Source organism: Bufo bufo, chromosome 1 (genome assembly GCF_905171765.1).
Source record: "Bufo bufo chromosome 1, aBufBuf1.1, whole genome shotgun sequence".
Taxonomy (NCBI): domain Eukaryota; kingdom Metazoa; phylum Chordata; class Amphibia; order Anura; family Bufonidae; genus Bufo; species Bufo bufo.
Window position 1 is genome coordinate 624,529,330 of NC_053389.1, and position 12,336 is coordinate 624,541,665.

The following is a 12,336-nucleotide window of genomic DNA, read 5'->3' on the forward strand; positions in this document are numbered from 1 at the left end:
AAACAGATGTAAATGTATTCCCTTTGTTTAAGTACAAAAGCAAAAAAATACGTTGTCTTCTTTCTAATGCATGTCCTTGTAAGGTGTAATAATACACCTTACTCACATTCAATACCGTACATTCTTGTCATGCATAAGCTAGAAGGTAGTAGCTTTTTTCGCACATTTTATAACATTTCTGGTGGTATAGTAAAAATATGACATTTCAATGAATTTGTATAGAAAACATATATTCTCACTATATATGAGAAAATACAGGACAGGGCATTTTGTAATTTGAAGTACTTACCGTACATTTACATTGATGGTATTTCAGTTGTCTTATGGTTTGTAAATCTTCAACTTATTACACATGTATCCAGGTACAGGAGCGACAATCATCTCTCCTTACTGCTGGCTGGTCTCGGAATCAGTGCTTTTATTTTCCAAGTGTGTACACAACAGCCTGTTGGGAAGGTGATCTCACACCCACTCTTACTAAAACAAAATGAATACCATTAATGCTCTTCAGGTATTGCACAACCCAGTGACTGTGATGACAGATTCGCTCCTTCTTGTGTACACTGCGGAGAACTAGAGCTCTATGTATCAACATGATTTCATATCAGTCAGGGGTATTGCACTAAATAGGGATTCATATCGTCACAAGTTGCTAAAAATGTTAAAATATCCATTGAAAGTAATAAAGGGGAATTCATTGAACAGATTGTGAAAGTTTTCTTCACACTGGGTATGTGAGATCTCCTCTGTATGTCTCTATTTTAATGAAAAATGGGAAATGAATCCTAATAGATTTCAAGCATTTAGTTGGAGAATGGTCCTTCATTTACATTATCATGATTACGCTTAAAGGGGCTCTCTATGGGCTTTTAATATTAAAGACCTATCCTCAGGATAGGTCATCAATATCAGATCGACGGGGGTCCGACGCCCCGTCGATCTGCTGTATGAAGGAAAGGCTAGTGCAATGCACGTGTGCCGTGTCCCTTGTCTCTTCCTGTTCGCCGCTGCTGTGTCTATAGGCAAGCAGGAAAATAGAAGGGAGACAGCGCATGCCTTTCCTTCATACAGCTGATCGGCAGGGTGCTGGGTCCATCAATATTAAAAGCCTGGAGAACCCCTTTAAGGCCTCCTGCACGAAACCGTATCTATTGCTGTCCGCTAAATATGGACGTGGTCCATGTGTATCTTGTACTTTTCATTGTCCCCGTCTTGAAAATGACTATTGTTGTCTGTTTTGCATGTTCTATAATTTGCGGAACAGCCAAAACGAATGTGGAGAGCACACAGATGACATCCATGTGCTGTCCACATTTTTGTGGCCCCATAGAAATGAATGGGTCCCTATTCAATCCGTAAAAAATGCGTGAAAAAAAATCTGCATGAGGCTTAAATCGTAACGTCGTATTCCAATAAAAAGACACTTATGCACACCGTTATATGTCATTTATGTCTAATTAGTGTCAAAGGGCCACAGGTTAGGTATAAAGATCTCTTTAGTTTTTCCCCTACATAGTACCTCTATTGTTTCACAGAAAAGTTGAAAAAAGCAATTCTTAACATGGGTGGTGGTGTTCAATTGACCAATATGATAAGATATTGACATATCCTAGCAATATGCCATCAATGTCTGTTCTGTGTTTGAATACTCTCCCTACACACACAGAAAAAATACTTTAAACTAGAAAAAGTATGAAGTGTTGGTCTGTTTGTGTGTTTACTGAATTTGTTCCAAGGGTGCCTAGGATGCCAATCAATTTTAGTTTTTTTTAATGGGGAAAGTAGCACTACATACCCTAGCAGTTATACACTGTTTATTTTATTTTTAACTGTCCCTCCTAAAGCCTCATTCACACATCAGTGGTTTGGTCAGTGATTTCCATCAGTGATTGTGAGCCCAAGCCAGGATTGGAACCTCCACAGACGTAAGGTATAATGGAAAGATCTGCACCTCTTCTGTGTTTATAGCCGCACCTGGTTTTGGCTCAAAATCACTGATGGAAACCAGTGACCAAAACATGGATGTGTGAATGAGGCGTAACAGTGACCTCCACAGTGCCCCGCCGCCTTAACAGTGATCTCCACAGTACCCCACCCCTTTAACAGTGACCTCCACATCGCCCTGCCCGCTTAACATTGAACTATAACAGTGAAGAAAATTGGCTCAGTTGTTATGGAAACCTGATTGTAAAATTGTGTGTCTGTCAGTGAGCTGAAGACTAAAGGACCTGCAAGCCTATATTGTCTAATAAGGGTCATGTGACCGTGTGTATGTTAGCATATGAGTGAAGGAGCTGTGAGAATTGGTGTTGGGAGAGCATGCTCAGCTGAACACCATTTTCACTTGAGCATCGCGATGCTCGGCACATTGCGGTGTTCGGCCGAACACCGCAAGTGCTTCGAGCGCGATGCTCAAGTCTCCTCCCTGCACATTTGTGGGCTGCTACGCAGCCAATAAACGTGTGATAGAGTAGTGCCACTCACTGTAATGCCGTAGCCATGTTGGTTACTGGCATTACAGTGATTGGCTTGCCAAAACGCGTCATCGGGTGCTATATAGCTCCCGATGACACGTGGTTCGGCTTAGACTTAGTCAGGGCGAGCTGCAGCAGAAGGGGCAGATAGTGTAGGGAGAGGAATTGTGTTTTTTTTAGAGAGTTTTGAATGTTGAAAGGTGTTAGAGACCCAACAGTCCTTTTAACCACCTCCCATCCGCACGTTGACTATAAACGTCCGGGAGGTGATTCTCTATTTCTGAATGGACGTTCCAGAACGTCCGTTCAGAAACTGCAGCTGCACACTAATCGTGCAGTTGCTGATCGGGTTGCCCGCTGTCAGTGACAGCAGGGCAACCCTTAGAGAAGGCAGGGACAGTGCCCAGGTGTCCCTGCCTTCTGGATCGCTGCATACACAGCGCTCACGAGCTCTGTATATGCAGAGCAGGAAGCACTATGCGCTTTCAGAGACCTCGATCAGCCCTGCACTGAGGCTGTATTGCGCTGTATTGCACTTTACAGCCTCTCTGGGGGGGTGTATTTCTCCTGTAACTGGGGCTACTATGTCAGCCCCAGTTACAGGAGAAATCAACAGTGAAAAAAGAAAGAAAAAGTGATGTAAATGTCCCCCAGGGGTCTTGTATGACCTTATGGGGGACGAAAAGTGTAAAAAAAAAAAAAAAATAATAAAGTGTTAAAAAAATAAAATAAAATAAAAGGTTTCACATGTAAAAAAAAAAATTCCCCAAGTAAGGAATAAAAAAAAAAAAGACATATTTGGTATTGCCGTGTCCGTGACGGTCGGCTCTATAAATATATCACATAATCGACCCAGTCCGATAAACACCATAAAAAAATAATAATAATTACTGTCAAAAAAAGCCATTTTTGTCACCTTACATCACAAAAAGTGCAACACCAAGTGATAAAAAAGGCGTATGTCCCACAAAATGGTACCAATAAAACCATAACCTCATCCCTCAAAAAATGAGCCCCTACATAAGAAAATCTCTCAAAAAATTAAAAAACTATAGCTCTCAGAACATGGACACATTAAAACATAATTTTTTTGTTTTAAAAATGCTATTATTGTGTAAAACTTAAATAAATAAGAAAAAGTATACATATTAGGTATTGCCACGTCCGTAACAATCTGCTCTATAAAAATGTGACTTAACCGAACCCATCAGGTGAACGCTGTAAAAATAAATAAATAAAAACTGTGCTAAAACAACCAATATTTGGTCACCTTGCCCCATAAAGTGTTATAATGAATGATCAAAAAATCATATGTGCCCAAAAATAGTACCAATAAAACTGGCACCTTATCCCCTAGTTTCCAAAATCGGATCACTTCTTTGGAGTTTATACTGTAAGGGTGCATCAGGGGGGCTTCAAATGGGACATGGCATCTAAAAACCATGTGGAGTTCCTTTTCTTCTGCGCCCTGCCGTGTGCCCATACAGCAGTTTATGACCACATGTGGGGTGTTTCTGTAAACTGCAGAATCTGGGTAATAAATATTGAGTTTTGTTTGGCTGTTAACCATCGATGTGTTAAAGAAAAAATTGGATTAAAATGGAAAATCTGCCAGAAAAGGGATAATTTAAAAATTTGATCTCCATTTTCCTTTAATTCTTGTGGAACACCTAAAGGATTAACAAAGTTTGTAAAATAGGTTTTAAGTAACTTGAGGGGTGTAGTTTCCACAATGTGGTCATTTATGGAGGTATCCACTATGTAAGCCCCACAAAGTGACTTCAGACCTGAACTGGTCCTTAAAAAGTGGGTTTTGGCAATTTTCTTAAAAATTTGAAGAATTGCTTCTAAACTTCTAAGCCTTCTAACGTCCTAAAAAAATAAAATGACATTTCCAAAATGATGCCAACATAAAGTAGACATATGGCGAATGTTAAGTAATAAATATTTTATTGTATCACTTTCTGTTTTAAAAGCAGAGAAATTGAAATTTAGAAAATTGCTAATTTTTCTAAATTTTGGGTAAATTTGGGATTTTTTCATAAATAAAGGTGAAATATATTGACTCAAATTTATGACTATCATGAAGTACAATCTGTCACGAGAAAACAATCTCTGAATGACTTGGATAAGTAAAGGCGTTCCAGAGTTATTACCACATAAAGTGAGATATGTCAGTTTTGCAAAATTAGGCCTGGTCAGGAAGAGGGCAAATGGCCCAGATGGGAAGTGGTTAAGGACTATTGTTTTATCTGGCTGCAAAATATATTAGCGCAATGTGTGCTAAATTGCATGCAATTGTTTGGCTGCTGGTGACAGCAGCGACATTACCTGCACTATATCTCCTGTACAGCGTTAGCCGCTGGTGACAGCAGCGACATTACCTGCGCTACATCTTCTGTATAACGTTAGCCGCTGGTGACAGCAGCGACATTACCTGCGCTACATCTTCTGTATAACGTTAGCCGCTGGTGACAGCAGCGACATTACCTGCGCTACATCTTCTGTATAACGTTAGCCGCTGGACATAGCAGTGACATTACCTGCGCTACATCTTCTGTATAACGTTAGCCGCTGGACATAGCAGTGACATTACCTGCGATACATCTCCTGTATAACGTTAGCCGCTGGTGACAGCAGCGACATTACCTGCGATACATCTTCTGTATAACATTAGCCGCTGGTGACAGCATCGACATTACCTGCGCTACATCTCCTGTATAACGTTAGCCGCTGGACATAGCAGTGACATTACCTGCGCTACATCTTCTGTATAACGTTAGCTGCTGGTGACAGCAGCGACATTACCTGCGCTACATCTCCTGTATAAGGTTTGCGCATCCTAAATATCAGTGACATTCAGTTGAATTTTTTCACCGCTGGTGACAGCGACATTACCTGCGCTACATCTCCTGTATAACGTTTGAGCATTTTAAATATCTGTGACATTCAGTTTAATTTATTTGCGCATACACTTACAAAACCTGCGCTACTGTATGTATGACATTACATACTTGCACGCATATATTGGAAACACAAAAGGGGTTGGTCAGCACACCCCATCCAAATGGTGTACGCTGCTATGACTGGAAACATAAAGCAACACAACATATAATGCAACAGCTCTCTGCGAACCAAATAAAGTACAAAAACATATTATAATGCTTATGCTATGCTAAAGTAAGTAGAGATGCTTGGAAAATATATTTTGTACAAAATTATTTGAGCCCGTCTGCCACATGTCAAAATGGCCTCCATGGAATACAGGGGATGCAAGTACCAACATGCATGCCGAGTCCATGTATATTGGTACTTGTATCCCCTGTATTCAATGGAGGCCATTTTGGCACCAAAAATGATAAAAATCAAAGGGGACCCAGCATGCATGTGGAAGCTACACCCCCTGAATTTCATGGTCGCTGCCATGGCACTTAACAGGTAGAACTTAGAGTTAGGTTCCCGTCTTACAGAGATCGCCTTGACGTGCGGCAGACTCATTTCAAATTGGTTTCTTGAACATGACAATGAGTTCACTGTACTAAAATGGCCCCCACAGTCACCAGATCTCAACCCAATAGAGCATCTATGGGATGTGGTGGAACGGGAGCTTCGTGCCCGGGATGTGCATCCCTCAAATCTCCATCAACTGCAAGATGCTATCCTATCAATATGGGCCAACATTTCTAAAGAATGCTATCAGCACCTTGTGGAATCAATGCCACGTAGAATTAAGGCAGTTCTGAAGGCAAAAGGGGGTCTAACACCGTATTAGTATGGTGTTCCTAATAATTCTTTAGGTGAGTGTATGTGTCCCCTTATAGTTAGTATATATTTCCTGTATGGCCGTGTATATATTCCCTCTCATGTAGATATTTATATATGGGGATGTGTGTATGCAGTGCATGCATCTGTATATGTGTATCTGCCATGGCTCTACCCCAGGTATATATATAAATATATATATATATATATGTGTATGTGTGTGTATATATATATATATATATATATATATAGGCCTATAACTGCCCATGTATGCCCCAGGTTTATAATGAGTATATATGTGTATATAGATGCGCCCCAAGTATCTATATACATATATATACTTAAATGCCCCCATAGGGACAGCGTTTAGCCAGTTCCTGCAGTGGGGTGGATATGTCTCCAGGTGGCTGGTGACTTCAAAAGCTAAGGGATCAATAGATCTGAGGCCTTTTGTTGAGTTTATCAGCCTAGTTACTATGCTCTGCCCCACCTTGTGTTTGTGACATGGCTGGGCGTGTGGTGCTGCTAGCCTCAGGGGGCCAATTGGCTGTCCTGAGTGCAGGCATACGTCACAGTCACACTATGATGTCACATCCCTGAGGAGGGGGAGGTGGGCTGTTTCTGAGGCTGATATATGAAGCCCAAGCCAGGAACAGGGGCATTTGGAACTGGACTACAACCAGAGACACATGGGAGAGAGCAGCTCCATGACGTGCACCTGGAGAAGGCCTAGTAACCCTGGAAGGGCTAAGTATCTACCTGTCAAGCCCCTACCTACACCTCACATACCCCCTATATCCCCAACAATAGTAACCCCTTCCCGGCCACCAACACATCCCATTGTAATCCTTATCCCTGCAGGCCCTGTCCTCACCAACTATCCCCTAACCCTGGCTGCTGAACTCCTGCAGCATTAACCTCAGCCCTGTACCCTTGAGGCAGCCCCAGTTACCCCTGTAGCTGCCCTTTAATCTTTACCCCTTCACTGCTGTCGGCTTACCCCAGCAGCAGCTGAGTGTGTGTTAACCCTTTGCCTCCCATAGGGATAGCTTAGAGTCAGGTTGGGTGCGCTGCTAATGAATGTATGTAAGTGTATTGTATAGTTAGTTTGTGGGTGGAACTTGGGATTGAATAGTGTATTTAGTGCTGTATTTATGGTGCTGTATAGTGTGTATTGTGTACTGTAGGTGATAATAAATATCTTGTATTATTTGTATTATACCTACTGTGTAACGTGTTGTTATTAGCGGTAGCTAGCTCAGTTAGGCGCTTGCAGCTAGTTTAGCGGGTAGTGTGAAGCAAAGTGAAAGCATAGTGTTATTAATATAAAGGTATAAATAGGCAGAGTCATCGGTAGACGGCTCTTACTATTTATGAATATTAATTATTGATATTTGCATAAATATTGGTGATTAATATTCCCCCTTTACACACTTCTTTTTAAATTATATAATAAAAGTTGCTTCTTAGGGGAGCTTTCTAGTGGGAGGTTGAATATAAAGGAGCCTTTGTGCTTCTGAGGACTATGCATTTCCTCCCCCTTGCTCCTGTTATTTTTATTTCATTGCCTTATAATTGTTTATCCATTTTCCATTGGATCTCATATCTACCGAACTGTTCAACTCCAAGGGAAGAATATCACCTAACAGAATATGGTAAGCCAGCACACAAAATCTTTGTGGCTCTGCAATATGCTAGTACGGAGCAGAATAAGAATCTGTGTGCTGCTATACAGCTTTCTGGGTGTATAAGTGAAAAGTGTTCATTTTTAAACTGTATACTTTCTTTTTCATAAAGCCCATAAAGTGAACCATACATAAGGCCTCTTTAGCATATAATGTAACTAACATGGATTTAGCATTTTACTTTCTCAGCAAAGAGTGACGGCATGGATTGACTGGTAGCAACAATGGAGGGCCAGTGAAAGTTATACATTTATGGCTATAGTATAGGGTAATATTTTTTTTACTTTCATGTTCAAGTTCATTTTTAGGAAGTTTGAAAATGCATAAAGTCTCAGAAAACCCTTTAACCTCTTGTAATACCATAACAAATATGTGCAGTGGGGCGAGGAGGAGCTGGACTGGAGGATGGGAGTGATAGTGGTTCTGGCTTTATCAATCACAGTGGCTTTCCTCAAACCATTGCTCCCTAGGGCTGTGCAGTAAAAGGAGGATGCACCCTTTCTTCTCTTAGGGCACACCTTGGTTCTGAGCAGTGGTGTACCTCCAATACAATAGTAGTGCAGCAATGGTGTAGTGTCCCACTAGGTAAATGTGGGCTAATATGACCATTGTAATTTATATGATGTTTTATGTGCATTTTTCCTGTTTATCTGTGTATCAGGCCTGTTAGGGTGTAATTCCACCTCCAAGACAGTAGAGGGAGCTAGGTAACCCCTAATATATATAGTTAGTCCCAGACAGGAAAAGAGGAGTGTAGTCCAGGAGGCTAGTTAGTGCAGTCTAGCCTGCCTGAGGTTCTTGAGCCAAAGTTAGCTCAGAAGTTTGTTACCAGGGGAAGAGTTACCTCCTGAGAAACCTGCAGTTCCTACAAAGTACAGAGCAGAGCAGAAGTGTTTCCAGCCAGACAAGAGAGCTGAAGGGCAGAAGAGTCTATTTAATGCAAGGAGATATATACCTGAGGACGTTTCTTTAACAAGGATAAAGCCACCAATAGGGCATACGGGCCTTGGGATCAAGACAGACAGGAGTTCTGAGGAATAGTGCACAGGATTTCTGAGGAAAAGGTGCAGCCTGATCTGTGAGTGTGTTCAACCCTCTGAGTATCTTGCAAGAACATTGTTGCCTGTCATTATTGTAAAAGCCTGCTTGAAACTGCTTCTGTCATATGGAACTGAACCTAAAGAACTGTATATAGTTCACTGAAAGTTTTGGTTCACTGCAAACTGCGTTCCTCACTTATTACTGCTATCAATCGGTGTGCCACCGTTACCGGCACTGGCGTCACAAATCTTAAAGGGATCTTGCCACAGGCACATTAAACCTGCAACACCCAGGGCACCTCACCTACCACCGGCCTGGTCCCTATACACTGAGAGTGCCCCAGAGGACTTCTGTGCCAGCCTCTCCATCACTGCTGTACGCCTGCCCAGGGTCATCCTATAAACTGTGAGTAACCAAGAGCAACACTCGTTTGCCTAGTAACCGTGACCTCACTATCGCAATACCCTGCAGGGCTGCGTACTGCAATGGCTCTTCATCCTTATTGCACTCATCACTGTCCAGGCAATTATAGTACCCCTATCATCAGTAGAGAAGGCTAAAGGACATGTGATGTCATCACAGGTCCTGTACATCTACTAAAGGAACTCCACGGATCATCATCACAGGTCATTCAACAGCATGAAAAAGGACTGCAGGGTGAGCTCTCCACTGAGACTAGAATGGAGTGGTAAGAAGAGGTCCTCCTCCTTTCTCTTCATTTGCACCCCATCTATCTATATACCATATTTTTTGCCCTATAAGACGCACCGGCCCATAAGACGCACCTTAGTTTTAGAGGGGGACAATAAGAAAAAAATATTTTTAAATAGACCTCAGGTCAGACCACTAATCAGACCTCAGCTCAGACCCCAATGTGAATTACCTCCAATCAGACCTCAGATAAGAGCCCAAATTGCCTCATATCAGCCCCCAGCAGCCCCATTGCCTCTCATATTAGCCCCCATTGCCTCAGATAAGCCTCCAGCAGCCCCATATTGCCTCAGATCAGCCCCATATTGCCTCAGATCAGCCTCATATTGCCAAAGATCAGCCCCATATTGCCTCACATCAGCCCCATATTGCCATGTTTTATAAAATAAAAAACCCACTTACCTCTCTTGTTCCTGGACGGCGTAGCTTCTCTCCGCCCACGATATGCTTCTTCCTGCCGCTGGGAACAGGCGCACACAGCATGACGTCACAGAGCGCTCTCACATTGTGCATAGCCACTGCACAACCAACAGCCAAGGAACAGGAAGCGGTGAGTACAGGGCCTTCACCGCTTCCTGGTCCTCCGGTACTAATGAGCGCTTCCATAATGGAAGCGCTCATTAGTATTCGCCCCATAAGACACTTTTGGGGGGAAAATGCGTCTTATGGGGCGAAAAATACGGTATCTGAATTTACCTATCTATTTATATATATTATATACATGCACACTCTGCATTGGTTATATAGTACATTAGATGCAGTGTAACAAAACAGAAAAGAGCAGCTCTCACCTATATCTTCTTACCACGAGCGCGGACATAGCGCCTGGTTTGAACTATAATCAAACCATAGAAAAGAACTTGTCAAGTCCAGCTAAAGTGTTCAAGGAGTAAACTTTATTCCAGCGGCTTTAAAAACTTGCGGTACACACAGACTTGTATTTGTTACGTGTTTCAGACCATTGTTAATGTAGGTCCTTCATCATGACAAAAAAGTAAAAACTCCAATGGTTGCACTATAAATACCCCTCCCACACCTGACAGGTAATCAGGGCATCACGTGGTGCGGGCACCCACAGTGCAATCGGAACCAAATGCAGTGTTTTTTTTTTTTATTCACATATTGAGCAAAGCATGAAAAAATACATTGTGCTGCAATAAAATCACATATTGAATCAAGAATATAAACACAGTGCATTACTCTTCACAGAACATATAAATTGTCACGGCTAATGAACAAATGATCCCAGGGAGAAATACTGCAGTATGAGGTCATGTCTTTTATTTAACCCTTCCGGGTAACGTGTGGCTAACTGGAACATCCAGTATGTGTCACGATTTAACAATTTTCTCCTCTGGTCTCCTCCCCTTTTTCGGGATAGTGATTCTCTCAATGCCCTGTACCTTCAATTTAGATGTGTCCCCACCATGCCGAACCGCAAAGTGCAAGCAAACCGCAGACACGTTGCGGTTCTCATGGTGTGGCACATCCGAAATATGCTTACAGACTCTTGTTTTTATATCATTGGACGTACATCCCACATTTTGTATCTAACAGTCCATACATGTGCAGCACGCCAGACCTGCAGGGTATTGCGATTGTGAGGTCACGGTTTTTGGGCAAGCGAGGGTTACTCACAGTTTTGTAGGAGAACTGCAGCGTACACTACAGAACCATGGGCAGGCGTACAGCAGTGAAGGAGAGGCTAGCACAGTAGACCTCTGGGACACACTCTGTATTTAGGGACCAGGCCTGATGGTGGATGAGGTGCCCTGGATGTTGCAGGTGTTTAATGTGCCTGGGCAAGGTCCCTTTAAGAAACGTGACGCCAGTGCCTGTAACGGTGGCACACCGATTTATAGTTGTAGTAAATAAGGTACACGATGGTATGGTGAACCAAACTTTGCTTTACTGAGAAACAGTTCAACTTTGTACAATTGGATGTCAATTCAGTTCCACATATCAGATGCACTTCACAAGCAGGCTTTCACAATTATGGCAGGTATACTGTTCCTTGCAAGATACTCAGAGGGTAAACAACAACACACTCAGAATCAGGCTGTACCTTCTCCTCAGAAATAGTGTACGCTGTTCCTTAGAACTCCTGTCTGATTTTATCCCAAGGCCCTGATACCTCAATGCTGGCTTTTATCCTTGGTAACAATCTTCCTCAGGTATTCATCCTTGCTTTACATTACTACTCCTTCTGCCCTTCAGCTTACTTGTACTAGCTGGAAACACTGGCTCTACTTGGCTTGTGGGAACTGCAGGTTTTCTCCCAGGAGGCAAACTCTTCTCTTGGGGTTAATCTTCTGAGCTAACATAGGCTCAGGGAACTTCAAGCAGGCTATGATCCTTCACTAGCCTCCTGGTTGCAACTAGCAGCCTGGACTATCCAGCTGCATGTCAGGAGGAGGCCCTCAGCAAACCTCGGGCTGGTGCCTTCTCACTTCTGTCTCCACAGACTCCTGACTACAGACTAACTCCTCCCTGTCTGGGTCTAAGTATTTATACTAAGTGTTCACTGGCTCCCCCTAGTGCCTAGGATGCCTAACTACACCCCAATAGGCCTGCTGCACATATCACAGGAAAAAAATACACATTAAATACACATTAAAATGCATTAAAATGTACTGTGAAATACACTGCCACTGTTCCACAGG

General features: G+C 42.5%; 1 protein-coding gene across 2 annotated transcripts in view; it reads right to left on the reverse strand.

Annotated features, from left to right (window-relative positions):
• The window catches only part of LOC120985716 (proto-oncogene Mas-like), a 102,731-nt gene extending 102,299 nt beyond the window's left edge, over positions 1-432 (reverse strand). For both annotated transcript variants that reach the window (XM_040413818.1, XM_040413819.1), the window contains exon 1: positions 290-432. The gene's annotated coding sequence lies outside the window, so the exon portion shown is untranslated. The remainder of the gene's footprint in view (positions 1-289) is intronic.
• Between the last annotated feature and the right edge of the window lie 11,904 nt (positions 433-12,336).